Source organism: Mustela nigripes, chromosome 7 (genome assembly GCF_022355385.1).
Source record: "Mustela nigripes isolate SB6536 chromosome 7, MUSNIG.SB6536, whole genome shotgun sequence".
NCBI classification, from domain to species: domain Eukaryota; kingdom Metazoa; phylum Chordata; class Mammalia; order Carnivora; family Mustelidae; genus Mustela; species Mustela nigripes.
This window is the reverse complement of record NC_081563.1, coordinates 25,834,355-25,840,843: the sequence shown is the minus strand read 5'-3', so window position 1 is coordinate 25,840,843 and position 6,489 is coordinate 25,834,355.

Below are 6,489 nucleotides of genomic sequence, written 5' to 3'. Positions count from 1 at the left end.
CTATTTGAAAGTAGTTTTTGTTTTATATGAGAAATATTTTATATGTTTCAGTTATTTTCATGAATTGCTTCTTTCTTGGGTCTTAGAATGCTGCACAGTTTTACAGCATGAATGTACACCAGAGTCAAGTTCAACCTAAAGAAAAGCTCAGCCAGTTTTTCTCAACGTTATCCTTGGACCTCTTGGAGGGTGGGATCTAAGCATCTTCAGTTTTTAACATCACAGGTGACCCTAATGCACAGTGACGTTGGAGTATTGCGGAGGTTGTGGAGGTTGTGCAATATCCTTCATTGCTATAAACCTTTGTGGTAGTAATATAGTAATAGCTGTTTTTTATTACAATTCTGTGTATCAGGCATAAGTACTATTTTACTTAAATTATCTTTAATATAGCAACTCTACAAAGCAGATATTGTTATTCCCATTTTGCAGATGAGGAAACATTTGGAGAGATTAAGTGACTTGCTCAAGACCACACTGCTGGTAAGTGCTTGAATGGCATTCAAACCCAGTTCTGCCAGTGTGTTGCTGCTAGAGAGCCATGTGAGGAGTACTTGTGTGAGTTCACATCATTGCTGCTTTTGGCAATAAAAAACACCAGCCAGTCCTCTTTTAGGGGTCTGCTTACTTTGTCCTGTATGAAAAAACTAAGATAATTCATTAGCTCTGGAAAAAGAAAACTGAAGAAAGCCAGGCAGGAAGAATATTAAGGGAAGTAGTTCTCAGCGGGGAATGACTTTGCCTTTTCACTCCAGAGCACATTTGGCTGTGTCTAGAAACATTTTGGTTGTCACTGCTCAAGTAAGGTGGAGTTCTACTGGCATCTAGTGGGTAATGGCCAGGAATGCTGCTAAATATTTCACAATACCCAGGCCAGCCTGCACGCCCCTCCATCCACAAGAATTTATCCAGTTCAAAATATCAATTCATGCAAAGGTTGAGATAGCCTGCCTTGGGAGCACCTGGCTGGCTCAGTTGGTAGCAGGCAACTCTTGATCTCAGGATCATGAGTTCAAGGCCCACACTGGGCATAGAGTTTTCTTAAAGAAAAGAAAAAAAACCTGCTTTGGAAGCACATTAAAGATGTGTGTCCAAGCTAAACATGTGAAAACAAAGTTGAGGTACGAGCTATGCTAATGAGGTATGTCTTAAGTTTAATACTGGAAAAGCTTATTTCAGTAGGAGTGACACTTGGGGCAAGGTGACATGGTTTTGATTTAAACTTGCAGATGTGTATAATTTGCATAGGAAAAATGTGCGAAGATTGGGATCTCTTGCTTATGTAGTAGTTTCTGCAAATACTAATTCTATCTGATACATTTTGGCTATTTGGCTAACTTCCTACATTAATCTGCCCAAGTCTTTTTTGTGGTATTTTAACATTTGATTAAGTACTAATTGGGTAATTTTTTATTAAAGCATCAATAATTTTACCATCTTACAGCAGTTCTTCATCTATGATTTACATCAGAGCCACTTGGGATCTTCTCAAATATATTTCATATATAAATAGCCCTGGAGAACCTGATTAAATTGTGATAGAGCCTGGCTTCTGAATTTGACAAAAACTCTTCAAGGCATTCTGATAGAACCTCTGGTGAAGACCATTTAGAAGTAATGCAGTACCCTGCCTAGTGCTACATTACTTCTAGTGTTATATTATCTTTGAGTTGGGGCTTAAATTACCCAATCTTGAAATTGATACTTTTTAAAGTAACAGCTGAGAATAGACATATCTTTTGCTGGAAGTGCACATGCTACTTAACCAAGCCCTTATCATGTGCCAGGCACCATGCTAAATACATGAATTGTAAATCTGCCAAACCCTGTGAGGTAGGTTTAATTTTAATACCTCATTTTTAGATAAGAAAAATGAGATTTAGTTAACTTGCTCAAGTTATAGGGGAAATAAGTTTGGGGCAGGGATTCAAACCCAGTTTAATGCTACTTTCCCTTAATCCTATATTACCCTCTGCTCTAATGCTCTCAGGTGTGCTTAGAATTTTTCTTTTGGGGGAAAATCCGTATCCTCTTGCTTGTGTATAGTAGAAACCCTTATATCTAGTTGGTAAATGAAAAAGTGAGTCATGGTAGGAAATCATAAATGACATTGAACAGTTTCTTTTTTAAACTTAAACATAATAATCTATATTAACTTGTTAATATTTCTTTTCCAATCTTTTCTCTGTGATTGGGTTCTCTGATGGGAATTCTGTATCATTTTTCTTCCTCAAACCACTCCTGTAGTGTATGGTCTGCACATTTAGTATCAGGGTTTTTGAGAGTAGAGTATGCTTTTAGACATTTGAGCAGTAATTTATAGAATCTTAAGCTTTTATTTATTTATTTATTTTTAAAGATTTTATTTATTTATTTGATAGAGATCACAAGTAGGCAGAGAGGCAGGCAAAGAGAGAGAGAGAGAGAGGAGGAAGCAGGCTCTCCGCCGAGTAGAGAGCCCGATGCGGGGCTTGATCCCAGGACCCTGAGATCATGACCTCAGCCAAAGGCAGAGGCTTAACCCACTGAGCCACCCAGGCGCCCCTTAAGCTTTTTTTCTTGTTTTTTTTCTCCAGCCTTCAGTCTTCTTACCTGCTTCTGATTTGACAGTTTTTAACTTAATCTTTCTAAAGCATTCCACCTAATTTTTTTTTTTTTAAGATTATATTTATTCATTTGACAGACAGAGATCACAAGTGGGCAGAGGGGCAGGCAGAGAGAGCGAGAGGAGGAAGCAGGATCCCTGCTGAGCAGAGAGCCCGATGCAGGGCTCGATCCCAGGACTCTGGGATCATGACCTGAGCCGAAGGCAGAGGCTTAACCCACTGAGCCACTCAGGTGCCCCTCCACCTAATTTTTGTACACCTTTTGCATTGTGTGTTTTTATTTCATTGGTTTATGTAATATTTAATTAAATTATGTAATGGTAGTACCTAGTGCAACTGGCATAAGTTAGCTGGAGAACACTATTGAACTGTGTTAGTTATGCACACAAACCTGGGGAGGAGCCTGCAATCATGTGAGAATTTCCTAAAAAGTGTAGTCTATAAGCTTTAAGAGTTCAACCTTATTTTACCATGGGAATGGAGAACATCACTTACTCCTGTAAGCTGATGAAATAGGAACGAGTCAAGCAAGTTTCTCTATACTTTGATGATGTATTTTACATGTAGCTGGCAATTGTATTATAGAAAACATTTCTACCCTTTGAACGCTTAATGGATAAGTTATTGTTTAGTAAACAAATACAGAAATAGAGTAGAAAAACCTGTATGTTATGAGTGGATTTTTTTTTGTGACAGAGATGACAAGTAGGCAGAGAGGCAGGCAGAGAGAGAGGGAAACAGGCTCCCTGCTGAGCAGAGAGCCTGATGGGATGCAGGGCTCCATGAGGGGCTCAATCCCAGGACCCTGAGATGAGGACCTGAGTGGAAGGCAGAGGCTTAACCCACTGAACACCCAGGTGCCCCAGGTGCCCCTATAGAGTGAATTCTTGAATTACATTGGTAGGTAGGTCAGTGGGAGGACCAGTAGAGCAAGTCAGGCATAGATTCATAGGGGGAAATGGAGACCTTGAACTGAAAAAAAGAAAAATGGTTTGGATAGAATGACAGCATTGTTTACTTAATTCTGATGATCCTATGGAAAGAATATTGAACCTTTGCTTAAATTTCATTTAGGAGAAGGTATAGTGGGATTTTGAGATTGATAACTTCCTGTTAGAAACATGATAGAATGGCTGTAGGGGTAGTGTAAAATATTATAGCCAGGTATTTTTCTGGACTGGATTCCAAAAAGGCATTAACAAATTGCGAGGCCTGATACATATATCACACTGTAGAAATAAGGGACCAAGTCGAAAGCTGCAAATGGCTATCACTGAGAATCTATTTATTTAAAAATCTCTACATTTAAATTGGACTTCTGGGATATGAAATGAGTGTTTTCCATTATGTGGATCTCCATTAATTTAGGGGAGCTAAGTGAATAGTTTCAACATATTTCTTTCAAGAGTCTATCCTTGAATAAGGTAGCTAAAAAAGATGGACAGAAGTAATAATGATGGGATATATTGAAAGCATTCTAGGTCTTTTAACCTTTCACTTTTCTTGGTATTTTGGTCTTTGCTGAGTTTGACCAGTAAAAAAAAAAAAGTAGGAAAGTAATATAATAGTGGAAAATGGGTCACCAGATATAAAGGGGCCAGGCAGTAATGAATATGTATTTTCTTTAAAAAAAAAAAAAAATTCTTATCAGCTTTAAAAATAAAACCCTTAGAATCTTTTAACTATTATTTCATTTCTGGAAATTTGAAATAATATTAACAATAAATATGAAAAAAGTTTTACAAAATTTATTAAAAAATTGGGAGTGAACAGACTTTTATCTTAATAAGAATCACTAAATATGTACTTTGTAAAGTACATAATACAAAAAATATGTATTTTGTAAATATGTACAATATATACATTGTCAGGTACATAGTTAAATGTTTGATGAATATTACTTAATAAGCTTAGCTTCTGATGGAAGGGCAAACAATGTTAGATTGGAGTACTATTTTTTTTTTTTTAAGATTTTATTTATTTGAGAGAGAGCGAGAAAGAGAGCACAAGCAGGAGAGGCAGGGGCAGGGGCAGAGGGAGAGGGAGAAGCAGACTCCCCACTGAGCGGGGAGCTTGACGTGGCTCTATCCCAGTACCCTGAGATTTTGACCTGAGCCGAAGTCAGACGCTTAACCATCTAAGCCACCCAGGCACTCCTAGGGTTTTTTTTTTTTTTTTTTTAATTGAAGTGTAGTTGACACACAATGTTACATTAGTTTTAGGTTTATAACATAGTGATTCAATAGCTTTGTAAGTTATGCTGTGCTCACAAGTGTAGCTACCATCTGTTACCATACAATGCTATTACAATACCATCGACTGTATTCCCTATACTGTGCCTCTCATCCTTTGTGCCTTACTCATTCCATAACTGGAAGATGCACCTCCCACCCCTTCCCAACTCCCCTCGGGCAACATCCAGTTTGTTCTGTGTCTGTGTTTATGGGTCTGTTTCTGCTTTTTTGTTTATTCATTCGTTTTGTTTTTTTAAGTTCTACATGTAAGAGAAATCATAATAGTGTTTGTCTTTCTTAGAGTACCAGTTTTAATTGAAATCAAAATAGCATCTTTATGCTAAACTTGTCTCTCAGCCTTGATTTTTTTCAAAACTCTGTGGTTTTATTCTAGAATATCTTTTGGGTATGGGCTTTTAGTATTTAGTGGACTCCTCAAGCTGTCCGCCATGGATAAGTAAATTATAAAAATGTTCAATTTACTATTGCCATTTAGATTCCAGAAATCAAGCCTAAAGATGTTTTGTGTGTGTGTCTGTCTGTTTAGGTACTATATGTGGCACGAAATTCCAGAGATACCCAAAATTTTAAATCTTTTATCCATCCTTGCACCTAAGCCACCTAAACAAGTACTGTTACCAATTTATTGTGTTTCCTCCTAGAAGTATTCTGTGTATATGCAAGTGTATGGGAATATATTTTTAAAGTATTTATTTTTACACAAATGGTAGCATATTTTATACATTGCTCTGCAATTTGCCTTTTCCTTTTTTTTTTAAGCTCTCTATACCAGTATACAGCACCACCTTATTCTTTCTAATGGGTGGATATGTAACTAAGTCTCATATTGATGGATATTGTGGTTGTGCTAGTTGTTTGCTAATACAGACTGATGCAGTGAATATAGGACATGCTTTTTTAGAACATATGTTGGGTTCTAGGACTAGTGGCGCCTTATGAAAGTCTGCTTTATAAGGACTCTCTTATTGAGGAATTCCATCTTACCTTTTGCTATGACTGTTAATGGAGTGTCAAACCCGAATCCCTGGTGGATATAATGGAAATTGTTAATAATATGGGAATTGTACATATTGCCAAACAGGTTGACTAGTAAGAATAATCCTTTGGGGAAAGAAGCCTCTAACAGAACATTTTCATAGGGAGGAAGCTTAAATTTAAATTAGGTTACTAGTTTGGAATGAGTCCTAGGATTGTTGCTAGGAGCAGAGGATAATGATAAGAAACAAAGATCAGCTTATAAATTGTTTTCAGAATATTTTCACTTTAAGTAAAGTGAATTAAAATGATTTAAGTAAAATGATTCTCACAGGAAGCCTGTGAGTCAGATATTGCTGTTTGCATTTGACAGATGAGAAGACTGAGGCTTGAAAAGGTTATATTACTAGATGCCCATGATCACAGCTGGTGAGGAACAGAGTCATGACTCAAATCTGATTTTCTAGTTTGACCAGCCTGAAATATGAAGCTGAAATATGAAATATGAAGTTCATTGTATCCAGTGACCCTTCCACTCCTTGTTTTGGGTCATAGAAACAGAATCAGGAATCATTAACTTCAAGAGCTATCACTGCTTATCAATGCCATGTCAACCATATCGACCATTTTCCTTTTCTTGAAATTTATGATGA